General features: G+C 40.3%; 1 protein-coding gene across 2 annotated transcripts in view; it reads left to right on the top strand.

Annotated features, from left to right (window-relative positions):
* The first annotated feature begins 6287 nt into the window (after window positions 1-6287).
* Window positions 6288-23181, top strand: part of FBXO34 (F-box protein 34) — an 84379-nt gene continuing 67485 nt past the window's right edge. Inside the window, exon 1 of one of the 2 annotated variants that reach the window (XM_044229747.1) lies at window positions 6288-6395. The gene's annotated coding sequence lies outside the window, so the exon portion shown is untranslated. Of the gene's footprint in view, window positions 6396-6844; window positions 6869-23181 lie in introns of those variants that run through there. The other variant, XM_044229751.1, reaches the window with a different exon arrangement.

The following is a 23181-nucleotide window of genomic DNA, read 5'->3' as shown; positions in this document are numbered from 1 at the left end:
TTAGACCTGATGTTCCCACATGAGTGGCTTCAGGCTATAGGTCTATGGCCTTATCTGGATATAAGACTTTTGGTCTTACTCCACTGGCTAAAGAGAGAACATCTCTTGGGGAAAATTTCACTAGGAAAACTCTTCTAGGAGCAGTGAGATACTCTATTTTTTTCTGCCCCACTTTCAAAAACGTCTTCTAGCTCTCATAACTGCTGGAATTAAACCATTCTTAATATAGATCACTGCTGTCCTTGCAGAAAATTAGTTCTAGGATTTAAAAGAGATCATTGAACCATTACTTATTTTTTTTTTAAAGATTTTATTTATTTATTTGACAGAGAGAAATCACAAGTAGATGGAGAGGCAGGCAGAGAGAGAGAGAAAGAAGCAGGCTCCCTGCTGAGCAGAGAGCCTGATGCGGGACTCGATCCCAGGACCCTGAGATCATGACCTGAGCCGAAGGCAGTGGCTTAACCCACTGAGCCACCGAGGTGCCCGAACCATTACTTATTGAGTAACTTCTGTCAGACACTGGGCTTAGCATTAGGATATGGTAATGAATGAAGTCCAGTCTCCATTCTTTTGAAGCTGTCCGTCTGCAGGGGGTTATAATAATAATTATTAAAAAATAGTGTAAATTATGTAACACAATTTTTGAAAGGATGGCTAGGGACATCCTGGTTTGAAGAGGCTCTACCCACTTCCTCATGTCACCCCAAAGGAAAATAAAATCTAAGTAAAAACTAGACTTGATAGGGAAATAGTTCCCCAGCTTATCTCCTTCTTTCCCTCAAGACCCTCCTGAATATAAATTCCAGTGTTTCCAGTGCTCTGTGGAGACTTCAAGCCAATACCTAAGATCATGTCAGGGCTAAGCAGTTGCAGAGAGAGGAGAAGAACCTTCTAGGCTGAGGGACTAGCAGGCCCAAAGTCCTCGAGATGGAACAGAGATTACCTGATTTGATAGAGCTAACAAAATGCTTTCATTGTCTCTTGCTGAACTGCACGACTTGGATTCTATGGACTACATGGAGTTTAAATAGAGGAGCATCTAGAATATACTCTTGTTTATGTATAGATTTCTAGTAAAAAGTCAAACGTTAAGAAGGGACTTGGAATCCCTTATGGCTGGGTATCAAATCTACCCACGTGTTAATTATGATGATCAGAATATGAAGAGTTTGGTGGGGGAATTGCCTTTTATATGCTTCAGGAAGTGGGATACACAGAAATTGCTGTGGACCATAGGGTTGGTGTTATAGAAACCGTCATCTGAAATGTCAAGGGTACTGAAAATAAGGAGAGATTCTAAGGACAATCGTACAGGGGAAGGAGAACTTGGGAACTTGACTGGGTTTTGCCATGGCATTTCACTGGAGGAGACTGTCAGTCACCACCCTGCATTTCTTTTACTTCCTTTCATAAGCATGCAGGGCATTATAAAGTAAGCTATTCTAAAGGACTTTTTTTTGAGAAATTAAAATTATTTTAAAAATTATCTGTGTATCTATCAATATGTCTCCCCCTCAGCCCCGCTCCATAAAGAATCTCTTGGTTTTTAGCTTTTATCAGATTTTCATGGGGCCACAGATCCAAAAAAAAAAAAAAAAAAAGGATAAGTAATAGGGTTTTCTGATTTCAATATTCAACTTTATGTATATCTCTCACAATCTACAACTAAATTGTGAGATACATTCATCTGTTGGCAGTTTGCTGCCTTTGTTGTTCTGTTTCTCCTTAGTTGTTCTTCAATGTATCATGAATGAAGTCATCTCTCATGACTGAGTAGCCTCTGCCCAGCTTCCCGGTGCCACCTCCATGCTTCATACATGCATATGGGCTCAGAGCTTTAAGCATGCTCCAGTGACTTTTCCTTAGGCCTGTTTAAGTGCATGCCTTAACTTGGTGAACTTGAAAGTACTTTCCCTTTTTTCCCTTTTTTTGACAGAGAGCGAGGGAGAGAGAATGGGAGTAGGGGGAAGGGGTAAAGGTAGAGGAAGAGATGGAGAGAGAGAATCTTAAGCAAGTTGCATGCCTAGCATGGAACCCGACACTGGGCTTGATCTCACTACCCTGAGGCCATGACCTGAACTGAAGTCAAGGGTCAGATGCCTAACCACTGAGCCACCCAGACAACCTTCTTTTTTCTAATTTAAACTTCATAATAATAGGGAAAGGCATTCTAACACCCAGTGACCTAGTTCTATAGTGAAGATGGACCTAGAAGTCTAATGGAGTCTGTCTCTGGCTTTCTTTTTTACTGCAGTGGAGGCTGTAGATTTGGTTAAGGATGAAGAGCTTGGGGCAATGGAGGGAGATGAGATGGTGTTTTTCTTTTAGAGGTAAGAGTGAGCTTCTTAAGGAATGGGTGGAAGGTTCTGAGTTTTATTTTGTTTTGTTTTTTGTTTTTTTATCTGAGCAGAGAGGAATAATGAAACCAAATGAAACCAAATAATGAAACCAAAAATAACGAAACCAAATGGGGCTACAAAGAGCCCCATTTGATTTAATATGCTTGATGGCTTGAGATAATTGTTTTAATCATTGCTGGAATAAACAAAGTTGTATACAACATATATTTAGGACTTTTCTGCCACTCTGCCATCTCAGGCCAACTTCATCTTGTTCCTCTTTCAGCTTCTTCTCACTCACTGTGGCCTCACTGTGCCACACTGTTGCCTTTTTTGGGGAACTCCCTTAGAAGAGCGTATCATAGGGTCTGTCACCTGATGCACTGCACTGGCTCTGGTAGCTGTGTTTTTGGGGATCATTCCCACTGTGTAAATGGAGAAAGAAAATCAAGGGAGCAACTAGCCTAAAATGGTTTCACTGCCCTCTGACTTAATCTTATTTCCCCCAAACTAGTCCTATTCGAAGTGTGGCCCACTGGCCAGCTTTAGGATGAGTCTGTGATAAGGACAGAAATTAAGGGGGTGCCTGGGTGGCTCAGTGGGTTAAAGCCTCTGCCTTTGGCTCAGGTCATGATCTCAAGGTTCTGGGATCAAGCCCCGCATTAGGGCTCTCTGCTCAGTGGGGAGCCTGCTTCCCTTCCTCTCTCTGCCTGCCTTTCTGCCTACTTGTCATAACTGTCAAATAAATAAATAAATAAAATCTTAAAAAAAAAAAAAAAGAACAGAAATTAAGAATGGGTGCCTGGATGGCTCAGTCAGTTAAATGTCTGACTCTTGATCTCAGCTCAGGTCTTGATCTCAGGGTTGCGAGTTCTAGCCCCATGTTGAGCTCCATGTTAAGTATGGACATACTGAAAAAACAACAACAATAACAACAAAACTTTGAAGAACAGAAATAGAAAATAAGAGTTTTAGAAATTTTACTGGCAATTTGACAGAGTAATTTTCCATGTGCTGAGTTTAATAATAAAGAATTTGGGCTTTTATTTTGTCTTTTTTAATTTTCATTTTTTAGTAGTTTTATTATATTTTACAAAACAGTTCACAGTGTATTAAGAAAAAAAGCAAACTGGTCATTAACCACAGACAGTTTGAGAAATTAGACCACAGAGTTTCTAATAGGACTTTTTAAAATGAAGGTGTGCTCTCCACATACAAACCATTGTCATTTTAGTTTGATGATCTCTCTGTAATGCTTTGTCGTTTCATTGTTTTTAACTCATCTGAAATTCCCCCAAACAGTACAGTGACATGGTGAAAATGCTGGAGTCTTTACTAAATTTGGCTCTATGCCACCTACAATCCTGGGAAAATGGTTTAAGTTTTCCAACCCTGGCCTCCTTATCTGTAATATGAAACCTGAGAGAGGTGTTTTTCAGATTAAACGAAAGAATGTATGTAATACACAGAATAGTGTGGATCAAACATTGTCAATGCAATAAATGTTGGGTATTAATTAGCTGTAGTAAATACTATTATAAAATGATCATACTTATCTACCATCATGAGAAAAGTACAGATTAACATATTATAATTACTCATTAAACATGAAACCATATCAAGTACAAGATCTTTTGGTGGAATGAAGATATAATCTTTGTCCTCTAGCAGTTTAGAATCTAGCAGAGGATATTAAATACACACATTGAAGATGTGTGTGGAGGAAAATCAAGGCCATCAGAGGAAAAAATGAAGGAAATCAATTTTTTTTATTCTTCCAAGGAAGCAAAACATTTAAACAGGACAGTATTCGCAATGAACCTGAAAGGGTGGATTTACATTTTAGAACTTTGAATCAAATATAACACAGAGTAGTTTCAAATGATCATGATATATTAAGCTAATACTGATCAGATATTAAATCAGACATTAAGTTTGATGTTAATATGTACAGTATGATTCCTTCCCAATTTTTTAAAAAATTATTTGTACAGGGATGCCTGGGTGGCTCAGTGGGTTGGGCCTCTACCTTCGGCTTGGGTCACGATCTCAGGGTCCTGGGATTAAGTCCTGCGTGAGGCTCTCTGCTGGGTGGGGAGCCTGCTTCCCCTCTCTCTGCCTGTCTCTCTGCCTACCTGTGTTCTGTCAAATAAATAAATAAAAATCTTAAAAAAATAATTTTACAGATAAAGGCCTAGGTGAAGAAATTAAATGATTATTTCTTGGAGGTGAGATTATGGGAAATATTTGTTTTCCTTATTCTCTTAATTAAAAATTTTTTTTTGATATTTAAGATTTTTTTTAAAGATTTTTATTTATTTGTCAGAGAGAGAGAGAGAGCACACAAACAGGCAGAGTGGTAGGCAGAGGCAGAGAGAGAAGCAGTCGCCCTGCCAGGCAAGTAGCCTGATGCAGTACTAGATCCCAGGACCCTGAGATCATGACTTGAACCAGAGGTGGTGGCTTAACCCACTGAGCCATGCAGGCGTCCCTATATTTAAGATTTTATACGTATGTATTTTATCAGAATAGTTTTATAATTGGACAAAACTACTTTTTTATTTTTTATTTTATATTTTACAAAACTACTTTTTAAAGGGCTGGCTCAAATCAAAGCTGCTAGTTTAAGTATAACTTGGTACAACCTTTAAAAAATCATTTTGGCAGTTTGTATTAGTAACTATAAATGTATGGATACACTTTTACCTAATGATTCCATTTCTGACATTAATCTTAAAAAAATCTACATTCATGAGTGTCTTGTGATTTCTTTGTAATGGCAAAGAGAGGGGAATAAGTTACGTCCAAGAATAGAGAATTCAGTAAATTTTTCATGTCCAATTAATTTTATTCAGCTGTTAAAATGCTTATGAAGCTTACGTAAAATATGAAAAACACTTATACATGTGAAAAAAGAGGACCCCCCCAAATTGTGCGCACTTTATGGTAACATTGTAAAATAAATACACACAGGACAAAAAGTCTAAGAGAAAATACACCAGATGCTGAGAGTGGCCGTGTTTATGAGAAAGGAATTTTTCTTTATTGTCCTCATGTTCTACAATGCAGTTAAAATTATTTTTACAATGAAGGCAATGATAATTTTTTTTTAAAGATTTTATTTATTTGACAGCGATCACAAGTAGGCAGAGAGGCAGGCAGAGAGAGGGGGAAGCAGGCTCGCCGCTGAGCAGAGCGCCCTATGCGGGGCTCAGTGCCAGGACCCTGGGATCATGACCTGAGCTGAAGGTAGAGGCTTTAATCCACTGAGCTACACAGGCGTCCCAAGGCAATGATCATTTTAAAGCCTGGGTATAAAAAGTTTCCTCACTGGCACTCTGATTTGAAAGTACTAAATTAATTTAGTATTACCTATTCTATATATTCCTTTATAATTTCGTGAGCTTCTACAGACCACATTTCGAGGTTGTCCATCTCAAAAGTTTATCTATGTGCGGTAGTCCTGCCATGATTTGCATAGAAACGAATGACAGAAGGGACTCTCCTTTTACAGATGAGAACTCTGAAATCCAGCCTTCCAAGCTGGTAGCAGAACCAAAATTGGAACCCGAGTCTACGAGGATATCTAATAGCATTTAATACCATTTGTAGCTCCAGATCCACCCATGAGTGCTACACTGGCCATTGCTACCTTTCTGGCTCGCCTGAGGGTTTGATTCCTTTCGCTACAGCACATCCCCGAGCTTTCGCTCTTCTCCACCACTTGGGGGCCCGCAGTACTTCACCGTTTTTAAGTCCCTCAGTCTTTCCGTCCCCAGCGTCCGAAGTACCGCAGAATGCCCGGCAGGAGTCGCTGCAACCCACCCCCCCGGTACGGAGGCCCCTCCCCTGGCCAACCGTCGATTGGGCCGGCGCGTGACGTCACGCCGTTTTAGCCAAACAAATGGGTTTCGGGGCGAGCGTTGGGCTCCGCCGCGCCGCGCTGGGCGCTCGGTCCGCCTCAGCGGTGGGGAGCGAGCCAGGCCTGCAGCTGCCGCCGCCGCATCGGGGTGTGCAGCCCCGGGCCAGGCCCCGGCCGGGGCAGGAGCGCAGGTGGGTTGGGGCCGCGGTGGGGCGTGGCGTGAGGGCAGCGCGGTCGGGGTCCTGCGGCGGCGGCCACCGTGGCCGCTCCCCGCCCCCTCCCGCCTGCCTGCGCTCCCCGGGCGCGGGGCGGGTGGGGGCGGGGGCGCCGCCCGCGGGTCCCGGGCTCGCGGCGCGCTCGGCGCGTCTGGGGCAGGGGCCGAGCGGCCCGCGCCTTCTCCCGGGCCGGCCTCGGCCAGCGCTCTGGCGGGGCGCTGAGCGCCCCCACGGGCCACGGAAGGTCGAGCGGGCCGGCGGGCGACAGCCGGGTCCCCGGTCCGGGCTGAAGCCCCGGAGATCACGGATAGGCCGTGAGGAGGCGCTGGACCTGCTCTCTCAACCTCCGTGACCCGTGGCGGGTGAGAAAGTCGGGCTCTGGGTGGAGGTCGCGTCGCCCGGTCGCGCCCGCCTGGGCTAGCCACCCTGTCGGTTCCGCCCCGGCGCAGGTGAGCTGACGCCGGCCCTTAACCTTCCTCCGGGATTGGGCCGGACGGGGGCTCGGGAGCTTCTCTCGCCTCGGAGCAGGCGCGAGTCGACTGCGGGTCGGCCCCAGTCAGCCATGAGGTCATAGTGCTCTGGGTCCTCGTGTCTGTGACGTCAGAGGTTTCCAAGAGATGGGCTGTGATGTCACAGCAGGCCCCGGCTTGGACCTTGGCGCGCGGAAGGGCGGGGAAGACCCGGAGGGGAGAAGAAGGAAGTTCAGTCTTCTGTCGACGCCTGGAATCGCCGTGGATTTGAATCGAAAGTGGTTCGATACCAACATTTCATAGTTGTAATAGTTGTCAAGTTCTTTAACATCATTTCAAGCAAGCATTGTTGGTACAGTTCAATGTAAGACACATTTGATATAGAAAAATCTAAGTCCGGAGGTTGCGGGGCGGGGGTTGAGTGTGCAACTGCCTTTCAGAAAGCTGAACCTAGAGTTTGATGGTTTGTGATTGGAATTGCTTTAGAAATGGAACCAGTTGGAGTGCTGATAATTCAGTTCGCCTCTCTCTTTTTAGCTACACAGTCTTGGAATTATATCCGGTATCTGCTTGTTTGCATTTTTCTTAGTGGCTGGGAAAAGGGGGAGCAGATCCTAAATGAACTTCTTCTGTTGCGGAGGAGCGGGGAGGGAGATTTGATTAATCCAGTATTATTTTTAAGTAGTCATTACCTGACGATTTAATTGATCTAAGTTGGGTTTGTCCTGTGCTATCATGGATAATTGAGGGTTTCCTATGGTTTTAACTCAACAAGCCGTTTTCTGCTTTCCTACTAACACTGGGCTATGACAATAACATATCCCAGGATGGCTTGTCTGGACAAGTAACTAAAATTTTGTGTTTATTGCTTTCAAATATGAAACTAACAGAATTTCATTAAAGTTCCTTGTCTGTGAATACTGTGAGTCGCTTGCCATTACTAACCCTTTTCAGGTATTTCAGCATATCAATATAATTTTTTCCTCTCTGTAGGATCATTTAAATAGAATCTAGTTTGAAAGGTAGTTGCCTTAAAATTGAAGCATAATTACAATTTAGGGTCGTTAACAGGAAGTTTGGGTAGGAGTCCTCAGTCCTTCCTTGTTGACTTTGACTTGAAATGGTAGTTTTTCGTTGCTAATACTTCCTCTTCTCCATTTGCTCTTTAAAAGTGATCGATAAGGGATTGTCTCTATGGATTTTGCACCAGCAATCTGGTGGAAGTTATGCTGTGCCCATTAACACAGGAAATGAAAGCAAAAATTTACCCTCATTAATTACTGTTGGATTTGACTGAAAGTTCACCAAAGAAGGCTTTCTTTTTTTTTTTTTTTTTAAAGATTTTATTTATTTATTTGACAAAGATCATAAGTAGGCAGAGAGGCAGGCAGAGAGAGAGGAGGAAGATGCGGGGCTCGATCCCAGGACCCTGAGATCATGATCTGAGCTGAAGGCAGAGGCTTTAACCTACTGAGACACCCAGGCGCCCCGAAGGCTTTCTTTTAAATCTCATTTTGATCTTCACTCACTGTACCTTGGAAATTTGACAGCATTGTGTGTACCACTGAAAGTTGTTATTTTTTTCTTTTAAGAAATTAGGAATTATATGTTAATATGTTGTTTGAAGGCTCAGAAGACAAAATTTGAGTGTTTGGATCCTCGTAACTGATAGTTACAGAGTTAAGGCGAAACTGCTGATAGTGAGGGCGTTAGTCAGCCTACTCTAAGAGGAAAGGATCATGGCAAGATACTATGTAATGAAATTGAAGGAGGTTCAGAAGGACACTTGCTTGTGTCTTTTCCAAGTAACCTTTCTGGGGCAGGCTATGCGGCTCTGTGTAAATTAAATGTACTTGTGTATATGGGAAGGGATGAAAGTCCAACTAAATGTGAGTTGAAAGACATATAAATGATGATAATAAAATAACCACTCCCTGGCAGTGCTTTTTTCCCCTCTATTGTGTTTAGTAGTTATGAATTTTTTTCCCTAATGGAAAATGAGATAATAGGTGGAGAATAATGTCTTTAGTGTATTCTGATGTGACTGAGGAACAATAACAGGTTTTTAAAAGCCAGCTTATGTATACAGTTTTATAACTACTTAACGAGCCATAATTCTTCTGAAACATTTTTTTACAGCTTGTTTCCATCTTTGGCAGGATGTCTAGGAAGTAGCTTTTACTTCTTATAAATGGGAATTTATTTGAAATTGGGTTTATTATTTTAAAATGTTTCATTATCATATTCGGTTACTGCATTTGAAAGGACTAAATCATTCATTCATTAGTGTCTATGGCATCTTTCAGACAGGTAAAGCAAATATGAGGAATGAAAGTGCTGTATTTTTTGAATTTTCCAAGTTCTTTGGAAATTCTATTAATTTAAATTCCTGTGCAAAATTTCTTTTTTTTTTCTATGCAAAATTTTTACATTATTTTCTAAGCTTATATTTATGCTCAGTTTAATTTAGACAGTTTGGTTAATCTAGTAATCTTGTTTTAGTATTTGTTGGGGGAGAACATACTAATAGTTAGAGACATCATTTCGTGTTACCTTCCAAAATTTGCAGCTGTTTAGAACCAGATACTTGAGGGATGCTACTATGGTATAATGAATGCCTTCCTTGTTAAGTCATGTGTGACAAAGGCAAAATTCAGTAAATGCATAATCTACAGTCCTTTGCAAACAACCACAAGACAGAGCAAATTAACTCCAAATGCATTTAAGTTATCTGGAAATTGAATTCCTGCCATTCTTTGTCTTTGTATAATTGAACTTCTCTTTAGGTGATGTTTATGGTATTTTGAAGCTGATGAATGTATTGTATTATCTAGGAGAGTACTAATGATTAAAATGTATGTGTCTCTTAACATTAGCTGAAAGAGTTTATCAACCTATCATTTCCAACTCCATCTTCTAGTTAGCTCTCTCCACAGAGGAAACTCCAGATCTTCTCCTTTTAAATATTCAACTTCAGAATCCTAGCACATACATTTCCCACCCTCAGGACAGTGTAGGTACAAATATGAAACTAAGCATTAATATGTGAGATTAAATATTATCATGAAGCATGGGTTTCATTCATCTAACACATATTTTTTGAGTACCTCTGTACCAGGTACTTAGCCAGGGACTGTGACATGCCATTTTGTCCTTGCTGCAAGGGTTCTTGACCTTGTTTTAATATTCCTTTGCCATGGAGGGCCATGGGTTTGAGGAACCAGAATTGGGCCAAGAAGGTGAACCATTAACGTTATGCTAGGTTGGCCAAAGGTCTTATCTAAAGGTCAGTGTAAGGAGGTATTTAGGGGGTGGCTGGGTGGCTCAGTTGTTAAGCATCTGCCTTCAACTGAGGTCATGATCCCAGGGTTCTAGGATCCAGCCCCACATAGGGCTCCCTGCTCGGCAGGAAGCCTGTTTTTCCCTCTCCCATTACCCCTGCTTGTGTTCCCTCTCTCACTGTGTCTCCCCCTCTGTTAAATAAAATCTTTAAAAAAAAAAAAAAAGGTATTTAGAAAATCAGGTGAAAAGAATGGGAACAGATTGTCATATAGGCAAAGGGTCTAGATGCCACGGATTTTGATTATTCTAAAGTGAACGGAACTTAGTGAGTGAGCACTTTGTTTCAGTGAAGAACAAGCATTCAAGGCCAGAACTAGTCTGTGTAGGCAGTCTAAAATTAGAGCTAGAGTGAAAGGGTAGAATCCATACTTCCCACTCTGAAGCATGTATATAGGTTTTCTTTCTTCTCTAAGGTTGTTCCTTTGTCTTTTGTTTTCATTCCTTTCCTTGACAAAACTGCAAAATATATGAGCCTCTCACAGCCTTCATTTCCACTTTATTTTTGTTTTTTTAAAGATCTTATTTATTTATTAGAGTGAGCAAGTGAGAGAACACAAGCAGGGAGAGTGGCAGAGGGAAGAAAAGCAGGCTTCCTGCTCAGCAGGGCTTGATCCTGGGACCCTGGGATCATCACCTGAGCCCAAGGTGGACACTTAATGACTGAACACCCAGGTGTCTCTTCCCTGACATTTTATTATGAAAAATTTTAATCACAGAAAAGATGCGAGAATTTGTTGAACAGTTGAATACCTACATACTAACAAACCTAGATTCTATAATTTATAATTCATATTTTGCCATATGTACTTACTTATCCATCCATCCTACCCTGCCTCTCTCTACCTCTGTCCTTTCATCAGTCCATCTTCTGTTTAGTTGTATTTTTACCCCCAAATACTTAAGTGTGCCCATCCTGAACTATTTGTTTACTGAACTTTTTTTTTTTTTTTTAAAGATTTAGACCACAAGTAGGCAGAGAGGCAGGCAAAGAGAGAGGGGGAAGCAGGCTCCTTGCTGAGCAGGGGCCTGATGTGGGGCTTGATCCCAGGACCCTGAGATCATGACCTAGGCCAAAGGCAGAGGCTTTAACCCACTGAGCCACCCAGGTGCCCCAATTTTATTTTTTTATTTTTTTTAAGAGCGTGCATGAGCAGGGGCGGAGGGTGCAGGCAGAGAATGAGTGAGAATTTTTTTTTTTTTTTTTTAAGATTTTATTTATTTATCACAAGTAGGCAGAGAGGCAGGCAGAGAGAGAGGAAGGGAAGCAGGTTCCCCACTGAACTGAGAGCCTGACGTGGAGCCACCCAGGCGCCCTACGAGTGAGAATCTTAAGCCTCACAGGGCTGATCTCAAGACCCTTAGATATGACCTGAGCTTATATCAAACGTCGAATGCTTAATTAACTGAGCCACCCAGGCGCCCCTCTTAATTGTTTTTAAGGTAGAATTTATATTAAGTGAAATGTACAGGTCTTTCGTATACCATACCTCTAGCTTGGATGAGTTCATCTTTGTGATATATAACCCTGTCAAGGTATTAAACATTACTGTCACTAGAGAAAGTTCCTTCATGTACCTTCCAAGTGTTACTTACACCACTTTATTCTGAAACTACCTCTTCAAAGGTCCTACTTTGTTAGGTGGCATTGTTCTAGGTGTTCAGAATATAAAGAAATGAAGAACACAGTTTCTGTTTTCTTTAAGCTTATTATTCATTTTGGGTTTTGGTTAGGTGTCAGTTTCTGAAAAGAGATAAGTAAATGTTATATGTATTTAGAGGAGGCAACTGGGACTGCCAGAGAAAGCTTCCAAGGTGTGGGTCTTGAGTGGGGCCTTTATTTTAGGATCCAGAGAAGAGTTGGGTTTTGGCTTGTGTTTTATTTAAATAGAGCATATGATTTGAAGTTAGAAGTGACTGTATTAAGGAACAGTAGCACTCGTGTGGTTGGGGCCTATTTTGGAGTGAGTATAAACAGTATTTTATACCCAATGATAATTATTGAAGAAGGAAGTAATGTTTAAAAAAAAAAAAACAAAAACCAACAGATTAGGGGCACCTGGGTGGCTCAGTTGGTTAAGTATCTACCTTCAGCTCAGGTCATGATCCCAGAGTCCTGGGATCAAGCCCTGCGTTGGGCTCCCTGCTCAGTGGGGAGTCAGCTTCTCCCTCTTCCTCTGCCCTTCCTCCCACTCATGCTCTCTCCTTCTCAGATGAATAAATAAAAATCTTTTAAAAAGACAGATTTAATTCTTATCTTGTTTGTTATCTCTGGTATTTAATTGTGTAGATGACTTCTTCATTTTTTGAGTTCTCTCCTTTCTTGGTTACTTGCCTATCTGGCTTCTCAGCAATGCTGGCACTTCTTTCTCTTCCAGATTTAAACTGTTGAAAGCTTTTTCTTGGCTCTATATTGTGCTCTTTGTTATCTGACCCTTAGCTGTTAGGGCTTCTCAATTATAATTCTTTCCAGGTCATGGATACTTCCATATCCATAAGCTGTTAACTCTTGTTAGGTTTCTGAATGCTGCTTTTTGTATATCCCAGTTTACTTTGTACTTGTTCAGGAGTCTGTAGCAACAGTATTTATTTAAGTAGTTGTAGTAAATAGGATTTATTGAGAAAGATATATTCTTGGGCTGAGTGAACAGACTAGGTAGAGCTTCTAGGAATAAACCCCAGAATGACACTGCAGACTTCCTGCTGAGTGAGCCACTGCAAGCCAACACTGCCTTGTTGAATCAGAAAGCTTCTGCCACCATACTTGGCGAAAGTTTATCTTTCTGGAAAAAAACATAGTTTAACTTTCTTGGCCAGAACTATCATTACAAAATATCTTATTTTTTGCCTTATGTTTCTTATGCATGTATGTCTGCTTAGCTGCACTTAGGACAAGTGTGAAATCTTTGTTTTAAGGGCATCTGGAAAATGTAGTTTTTAGTTGTTCAGTCTCTGTAAAACAGGAAATCTATGTGAGAATGGATTAGGGTAAGTACTGAGTGACACTCAGTTTGTGGAAATCTAAACTCATTTTCCCCAGATTCCCTCAATGTAACAAAGTCAAGTTTTCTATAATTTTGCTGTTTCAGTGCAAAGACCATGCATATTGTTCTAGTTTCCTGAGATAGAAACTATTGAAATCAAGTGTACCATTTAGATTTTTATGTTCTGGATATAGCAGAAAACCAGCTCAAGTTTGCTAGCTCACAATATTGAAAAGTTCAAAGGTGAAGCTTGATACACTTGTATACTTGTATGTGATCAGAATCTATCTTTCTCTTTTTTCCTTTATTTTTTTTTTAAAAGATTTTATTTATTTATTTGACAGAGAGAAATCACAAGTAGATGGAGAGGCAGGCAGAGAGAGAGAGAGGAGGAAGCAGGCTCCCCGCTGAGCAGAGAGCCCGATGCGGGACTCGATCCCAGGACCCTGAGATCATGACCTGAGCTGAAGGCAGCGGCTTAACCCACTGAGCCACCCAGGCGCCCTCTTTTTTCCTTTATTTAATGAGCTATGCTTCTGATGTGTTTGTCCCTTTGTGATCTCAGCACGTTTGTCAGCAGCTCAAGCTCTAGGTCTCATGCCATTAGATCCAGAGGGGAGGGATGAGTGCTTCAGAAGCTGTAGGGGCAGGGGTCTTGATATTCGTTCCTTCCTCCACTCCATTGGCAGTCTGAAGCCTACAGGACTCATTTCATATGTTATTTTATTTTTATTAAAAAACCAAATGGTTAAGAGTAACAGTATTTCATTGGCGGCCCTCAAGGCTGGCCAACCTCATCCCACCTTGTGGAGGGGATGGGGCACCAGTGGCCTCCCACTCATTCTGCACCTCTTATGTCACTTCACCATGCCAGATTACAGTCAAGTTCAACAGGGTCATCTTTCCATGTTCCCTTGGCTGTGGTTTTACTGGATAGTAGATAGGGACAGTGGGACTCTTGTTCCTGTACATCACTAATTATTAGATGGTGAGGCATTTGGCTACCTTGAGAGAGTCATAGTTACTCCCATGATTTACCCAGGCTTCATTGAATTTCTTCATTTTGACATTTAGAACACCGGCCAGAAATCACAACATGTCAATAGCTGCCGAAGGCCTTCACTTAAATTAAGTACATAGGTCTAATAAAGAGAAGTTATATTAAAACACTGTTATCAAATTATTTTTTAAAAACTGAAAGCTAGTATGTACTTCTTTGTTAGATAGTAAGATTTATTATGAGTCTAATAATTTCCAGGTAGTGATGAACATTGTCACTATTTGTGGGTGTCTGCAACCAATGATAATGTGATAGGAAGCTGTGATTTCTGCTGGTGACAGAGTGACTGGTGTTACTAATATTATGGTCTGTTGACTGGATTCACAAAAGAAGGACATGGTAAATTTCAGTTAAATTCATTGAAGTTGAAGATACCTTTCATCCCTTTATCTGAGTTTACAGACACCCTCAGTTCTATAACCTAAACCTTTTAGGGGATCTGTGCACTTCAGTTTAAGAAGTGTAGCTAAGAAGAGACTTTCTCTTCCCAGGAGCCCCAGCAAATGTCTTATGCATTTCATTGACTTTGGGTTAAATTGACATTTCTGAACCAACCACTAAGGCCAGATAAGATTTGGTAACTGAGTTTAGCCAGCCTAGACCTACCCCTGGAGCTGAGGTTGGGGTCATTGCTACCTAAACAACATGATGGCTTAGCTTTTTTGTCCTGAGGAAGATTCAGGGGCTACTGAATACTGAGTAGCAAATAGTAGTTATCCATTATGTCATCTTAATTCATCCCCTCTCCTTTGCTCCCATAGTCAACAAATAATTAAATTTTAGTGAATCTTTTAGTTGGATTTGTCTTTCCCTTGATCGGTCTCTCTGCTAACATCCTAAACCACCAGAATGGGGCATATGGGATAGTCCACTGGGTTGCAAAAAGAAAAGTACTAGAACCTCCACTTAATTTTTCATCCTTTTAGTATTTATTTTTGTGTTTGTTTTATACTGTATATAAAATACAGAAGTTTGGTAGTACATATATATATATATATGTAAAATTTAGAAGTATGGACATTTATGTGGGTGCATGTTAAAATTTTTCAAATCATGGGAGTGGTCAGAAAAGTTGAGATAACCATAGAGCAGTGCTGTTCAGTAGAAATATAATGTGAGCCACATGTAATTTAAAATTTTCTTGATTACCACATTAAAAATGGTAAAAAGAAACAGCTGAAAAGAATTTTAATAATGCTATTTAACATATCTCATACAGCATGATTTCAACAGGTAGTTAATTATAAAAAATTACTGATGGTTTGCATTCTTTTTTTCATGCAAAGTCTGAAATTTGATGTTCATACTATATGTAAATATCATCTCAGTTAAGGCAGGTGATATTTCAGATGCTCAAAAACCAAATGTCTCTAGTGGCTTCTGTACTGGATATCACAGATTTAGACCAGTGGTCATTCTGGGTTTAGATTTCTATAATAGTCTTGGTAGTTTTTGTAAATCCATTATTTACTCTCTTCAGTCTTTTTGTACACTTGTTGGGTTAATTGAACAAAAATCCCACTGGAATTTTACTTTTCTACATCACATTTAAAAGTAGCTTTTGAGACTTTTCATAAGGTGATTCATCCCATCTTTCTTCTTCACATGTTTCTAGGACTACCTGCAACAAACATGGGGTTCAGTTAGGTAGTTTCCTGAGCTGTGCCTTCTCTTCCCATTTCTGCAGATGTCCTCATCCATTATGAGGAGCCTGTTCCCATAAAACCGTGGACTGTCCAGTCCCTCTGCAGTCTGTCCGGAACTCCGCTGTGTGTAATGAGTGCTCAGGCGCACCTTAGCTCTTCATCATGTACTGTCATTTCTTGCTATTGTTTCCTGAGTATTATTTGTCTTATCTCCCTTACTAAATACTAAGCTTCAGATCTTATGTCTTCAAATTGTAGACACATAGTTAAAGGCTTAGCTTTTCCCCCTCATCCCCCCACCGCCCGTTCATTTATTTATATCTACACCCAGTGCAGGGCTCAGACTCACAATCCTGAGATCAAGAGTCACATGTTCCTCTGGCTGAGCCAGCCAGGTGCCGCATTTCCTCTCATCTTTAAGGGGGATTTAAATTTGTAGCTTTAAATTTTTTGAAATTCTGTTTTGTTTTCTACTCTGCTGGTTAACTTGGATACCTTCTAGCAAATTCAGTTGTAGGAGTTTGTGTATTGAAGTACTCATTTGGTTTTTAAAAATTAGTTAATTAGTTTTGGTTATAAAGTAGTCTACTTGAAGCTGTAAGATCACTCTTGGAGCTACAGTAAGGAATTATTGATTAGCTGGAGTTTCTGAAGATGAAGTTTTGAGTTTAATAAGGAAGTTTGAAAGGACACATTTGCTCTATTGTCCAGGAACCAAGAGTGGCAAACTTGTTTCCTAAGTAGGCCAAGAGATTTTATTTCAAGTTCAGTCATCAGGATTATTCTCTGGAGGTTTGTGGTACTTTCTGCACAGTAGTCACTTTAGCCCTAGGAGATAGGTTTCTCTAGTTCAGGCAGTCTTCTAGTTGAAGAGCCCTATCATTCATTACAGTGCTTTAGCTCATTTGGAATACTACAAGAAGAAGGACTAAATGGATCCTGAAAATAATTCTGAAGAGCATATGTAGCTTTATGTTTTATGAATCCTGTCTTTCATTTGATATTTTGCCTGTGTTATATTTAACATGTTATATGGTTATCTTGGTAAAATAGCTATAAACCAACATTTTTAACTTGTGGCATTTCAAGACCTATTTGTTTACTATTCATTTACTAAGAAAAGGGCAGTATGTTTAAGATGCCAGGCATTATGTTAAGCACATTAGTTAACTTCTGTCACTTTTTCTTTTAGCACTCTTTTACGAATCTTGTAAATACTCTTTGGCAAATAGCCAAAAAATGGTCTGGTCTTGTCTTTTTTTTTTTTTTTTTAAAGATTTTATTTATTTGTCAGAGAGGGAGTACAGGCAGTGGAAGAAGCAGGCTTCCCATTGAACAAGGAGCCTGGGATCAGGACCTGAGCTCTAGGCAGATGCTTAACCAACTGAGCCATCCAGGTGTCCATGGCAAATAGGAGTCTTTTTAAGAATATATTCTTTTGTTTTATTTAACACCTTGTAGGTTTTCCTGTCTTTTTGGCAAATACTAAGTAAAATTGTTTTTGTTTGGATATTTATTTATTAAAATATATTAACTTCTAGAAAGTTCACATTTTTTTTTAATTAGCAGGAGGATATGTTTTCCTCAAAATATAACTTTACATATAAGTTGCATATATTTGTAAGACTGTAGTATAAAATATTTTTACCTTTAAAAATTACACTTAAAACATTTTAGAGCTACTAATTTTCTAAAAAAAATTGATAGTCTTGAAATTTAAATGAAAACTTAAGCTATGTTATTAGTAACTGTTGTATTTCTGAATTGAAAAAATGAATTATTTCCCCCCTTCTTTATTTGATCTAGGGGCTTAGCTTTTGCATTACAGATCTTCTAAGTAACCCAAAATATCCTTGGGTATATTACAAAAAAAAAAATTACCTGATTCTTAACTGTAGTTATCTTTTTTTGTGAATCTACCTTGTCTATCCTGCTTAAATTTTTATTATCCTATTTTAGGAGAGAATGAGGAGTTGTAAAGCTTTTAAGAATTGTTGCTTTATGAATATCTCATGGATTTCCCCTCTTAAGGGACATTAAAAACAAGGGCAGCCTGCTTCTTTAAAAAATATAATTAATTTTGAAGATTAAAATCTGCTTGCCAGCTCATTTGTTGGACTACTTAAATATTATGATTTTATGTTATTAAAGGTCTGTGTGCCCCCCCCCCGCCCAGTGTTTCTAAGGATTTCTTTTACCAAACACTTGTTAAATTTTTCTCTTGTTTAATGGCTGTGGTTTAAATACATGTTACCTCTTGACCACAGTCCTATAATTCAGTGGGAATTCCTTTAAAAGCCTTAATTGGTTTCTTCAGTAAATACCTTTAGGACTAGTTTGGCAATTACTAATCCTTTTTTTCTGTAGAATCAGGTAAAATTTTTTTACATTGCTAATACCAAGAAAAAGGTAACAGGATTAAAATACGCAAATTTTCAAAGTGTTGAGAAAAGAAAACCAGGAAAGGTCAGTTCGATAAATTTCTCAGAAATCCTCATTTTATTTCAATTTCTAATCTGATTCACAGACTTTCACAGTTACTATTTGTAACTCTTCGTAATCTATACTTGCCCAGTAAGAAAGAACCTTTTGTATGATTGTTACAGTTAGTCAGAGGAAAAAGCCTGTTGGCCTTTTTGATTTTGCTAGCTGCTTTTGTTTGTTCTTACTGAAAGTAGATAATGAGAAATTAAAAGATAAATAATATATTTCCAGCAGTAGAATGACCCCAATGCCTCCCTTTTGGCTCAAAATGTTTTCTTGTCTTTTTTTTTTTTCCCCCTCGAAATAAGAGTAGTCTCCTTGCCTTTTTCCTCCTCCTAACATATTCTTTTCTCATTTTTGTGTCTAGTGGTTTTCTGGGTAATTAGTCCAGTGTGAGATCTTTGTGAAGCTAAAGTTAATAAAAGTTCAAATAAAATCTGCATATACCAAAATTTCAAAAAATTTAAATGGAATATTTAATAGGATTAATGAGCATTACTGTTTTGGATAGGTAATGTGTTCATGTGGTTCAAAATAATAAAAGGTGCAAAAACTTGAGTTTTCTCCTCTCTCCTATCTGTTGGGCACACTTTTTCCCCTCCCTACTTTTTAAAAAAACGTTAAGTTGTAGAAGATTCTGTATACTATTACCTTGCCTTTTTCACTTGATTTTTGTCTTTTATGTATTGTTATATGAAGAGTGTATTAGTGATAGAAAATCTTAACTAGCAGTGGGTTAAACAACAAAGTACTTCTCTTATTAAAGTTCAGATATGGGATCTACGGCTGATAAAGCACTCATGCTATTTCTTGCTCTTGTTTTGAGACACGATGAATACCGTAAAATGCACAGATATTAAGCAGACGATTTGATGAGTTTTGACAATTGTATATAACCAACCCTGCAGTTGAGAGCCAGCCCCTGCCCTCTAGCCTATCCTCATTCCTTACTCTACTACCCCTTGGGTCTTTCCATACTATAACTACTCCACTGTTTGTTGTCCATGCCTTAATTGCCCTAGGTTGATCTTCAGCTATTGGAGCCTCTTGCACACTACAAGATGCAAGAAGGGGCAAAGGTTACATGTCAGCCTTTTTATTTGTTCTTTCTTTCTTTCTTTCTTTTTTAAATATTTATTTATTTGACAGACAGATCACAATTAGGCAGAGAGGCAGGCAGAGAGAGAGGGGGAAAGTAGGCTCCCTCCTGAGCAGAGAGCCCGATGTGGGGCTTGATCCCGGGACCCCAGGACCACAACCTGAGCCAAAGGCAGAGGCCTTAACCCACTGAGCCACCCAGGCACCCCGCATGCCAGCCTTTTTATAGGAAGATTTTAAGAAGCTGCTACTTCACTACACTTCCAATCATGTTTCATTAGCCATACTCATAAATACAGGCATACCTTGTTTAATTGTGCTTCACTTTATTGCACTTTGCAGATTTTGCATTTTTTACAAAGTGAATGTTTGTGGTACCCAGTGTTGAACAAGTCTGTCAGTGCCATTTTTCCATCAGCATTTGGTCAGTTTGTGTGTTTGTGTAACATTTTGGTAATTCTTCAATATTTCAGACTTTTTTATTCTGTTTGGGTAATTTGTGGTGAGTGATCTTTGATTGTAATTGCTTTGGGGTGCCATGAACTGTGCCCATATAAGATGGTGCCCTCAGTAACTGTTGTGTGTTCTGACTGCTCCACTGAGCAGCTAGTTGTTCCTCTTTCTGTCCTACTCCTTGAGCCTCTCCCTATTGCCCGAGATATAAGGTAGTGGAATTAGGCCAGTTAATAAACTTACAGTGGCCTTTCAGTGTTCAAGTGAAGGGAAGAATTACATATCTCTCACTTTGAAATCAAAGCTAGAGGGGTGCCTGGGTGGCTTAGTGGGTTAAAGCCTCTGCCTTTGGCTCAGGTCATGATCTCAGGGTCCTGGGATCGAGCCCCGCATTGGGCTCTCTGCTCAGCGGGGAGCCTACTCCCCCATCCCCCCGCCTGCCTCTCTGCCTACTTGTGATCTCTGTCTGTCAAATAAATTAAAAAAAAAGGGGGGGGGCGCCTGGGTGGCTCAGTGGGTTAAAGCCTCTGCCTTCGGCTCAGGTCATGATCCCAGGGTCCTGGGATCGAGCCCTGCATCGGGCTCTCTGCTCAGCAGGGAGCCTGCTTCCTCCTCCCTCTCTCTCTGCCTGCCTCTCTGCCTACTTGTGATATCTATCTGTCAAATAAATAAAATCTTTAAAAAAAAAAAAAGTTTGAAATCAAAGCTAGAAATGATTACGCTTAATGAAGAAGACATGTCCAAAGCTGAGACAGGCTGAAAACTAGGCCTCTTGTGTCACACAGCCAAGCTATGAATGCAAAGGAAAAGTTCTTGAAAGAAATTAAAAGTGCTACTCCAGTGAACATACGAATGAAGAGAAGACAAAACAGCCTTACTGCTGATACGAAGGAATTTTTAGTGGTCTGGATAGAAGATCAAACCAGCTACCACTTTAAGCCTAATCCAGAGCAAGGCACTCATTTCTCTTCAATCTGTGAAGTCTGAAGGAGGTGAGGAAGCTGCAGCAGAAAAGTTTGAAACTAGCAGAGGTTGGTTTATGAGCTTTAGGAAGCCATCTCCCATCTCAGTAACCTAAAAGTGCGAAGTAGAGCAACAAATGCTGGTGTAAAAGCTGCAGTAAGTACTCAGATGACAGAGCTAAAATGATTAATGAAGGTGGCTTACACTCAATAACAGATTTTCATTGAAAATGAAAAAGTCCTATATTGGAAGAAGATGCCTTTTAGTGTTTTCGTAGCTAGAGAGAAGACCATGCCTGGTTTCAGGTCTTCAAAGGACAGGTTGACTTGTTAAGGGGCTAATGCTAATGATGACTTTATTATTTTATTTATAATAATAAATAAATTTATTTATTAATGAATAAATATATATAGAGAGAGATCACAAGTAGGCAGAGTAGGCAGAGAGAGAGGGAAGCAGGCTCGGAAGCAGGCTCCCTGCTGAGCAGAGAGCCCCCCCATCTTTTTTTTTTTTTAAAAGGTTTTATTTATTTTTTTGACAGATTACAAGTAGGCAGAGAGGCAGGCAGAGAGAGAGGGGAAAGTAGGCTCCTTGCTGAGCAGAGCCCCAGATGTGGGGCCCTATCCCAGGACCCTGAGATCATGGCCTGAGCCGAAGGCAGAGGCTTGAACCCACTGAGCCACCCAGGTGCCCCTAGCCCTCTCCATCTTGATCCCAGGACCCTGAGACCATGACCTGAGCCAAAGGCAGAGGCTTAACCCCTGTGCCAAAAACCAAGAGTTGGATGGTCAACTGACTGAGCCACCCGGCGCCCCCTAATGATGGTTTTAAATTGAAGCCAGGGCCTATGTACTATTCCAGAAATCCCAGGGTCTTTAAAAATTATGCTAACTCTATTCTGCCTGTGCTCTATTAAATGGAACAACAAAGCCTGGGTGACATGACAGCACCTCTGTTCATGACATGGTTTACCCAATAATTTGAAGCTCACATATTGAGTGAAACCTACTTCTCAGATATTGAAATATCACCGCTCATTGGCCACTGGAGCGCTGTGATGGGGATGTTGTTTTCGTGACTGCTAACACAACATCCATTCTGTGGCCCATGGATCAAGGAGTCGTTTTGATTTTCAAATCTTTTATTTAAGAAATTCATTTTGTAAGGCTGTAGCTGCCATTCCTGGGCAACATAAATTGAAAACCCCCTGGAAAGGAGTCCCCAGGACCCTGGGATCATGACCTCAGCTGAAGGCAGGTGCTTAGCTGGCTGAGCCACCCAGGTGTCCCTCTGCTTTGCTTTTTAGACCTAAGACTATTGCATACTTAATAGACTACAGTATAGTGTAAACGTAACTTTTGTATATACCAGAAAAGCAAAAAACTCATTTGATTTGCTTTGTTGTGGTATTTGCTTTACTGTGGTGGTCTGAACTGAACCTGCAGTATCTCTCAGATATGCCCCTATTTCAAAGTAAACTGACAGGAAGATAAGTGAGTAATGTGTTTTTCAGGAGTTCCTCTTTTAAAATGTAGATTAGGACACCGGGTTAAAATGAGGTAATTTTTTTCCCCCTCCTTCTCACATCACATTCCTTAGCGTGTAGAAACATGTTCCAGCTAATCTTTACCCATTAACTTAATTGGGGACAAAGAAAGTAATCAACCAGTATATTCAATTCAGTTCCTTTTTTAGTTATTTATTTATCTATTTATTTATTTATTTTTTAAGCTTTTATTTATTTATTTGACAGAGAGAGATGACAAGCAGGCAGAGGCAGGCAGAGAGAGAGGGGGAAGCAGGCTCCCTGCTGAGCAGAGAGCCCGATGTGGGGCTGGATCGCAGGACCCTGAGATCATGACCTGAGCCGAAGGCAGCGGCTTTAACCCACTGAGCCACCCAGGTGCCCCAATTCAGTTCCTTTTTTATAATATTCCTGTGTTTCTCTTCCTGACCTTTTATTCTCCAGTTGCTGTGTGGGCTCAGATAAATTAGGTAAAATATACTCTGCTAACTTGTAATTTTTCATAGAATAATAAATGGTTTTTTTTTTTTTTTAAGATTTTATTTATTTGTTAGAGAGTGTGCTGGGGGTGGGGGCAGATTGTGGAGGGGGAGGGAGAGAATCTCCAGCAGATTTCCTGCTGAGCACAGAGCCGAGGAGGGGGTCTGTCCTACACGCTGGGATGGTGACCTGAGCCAAAAACCAAGAGTTGGATGGTCAACTGACTGAGCCACCCAGATGCCCCAGAATAATAAATGTTT

The sequence above is a fragment of the Neovison vison genome, chromosome 13 (assembly GCF_020171115.1).
Source record: "Neovison vison isolate M4711 chromosome 13, ASM_NN_V1, whole genome shotgun sequence".
Taxonomy (NCBI): domain Eukaryota; kingdom Metazoa; phylum Chordata; class Mammalia; order Carnivora; family Mustelidae; genus Neogale; species Neogale vison.
Note: the sequence above shows the minus strand (reverse complement) of the source record. Positions and strands in the feature narration are given on the sequence as shown.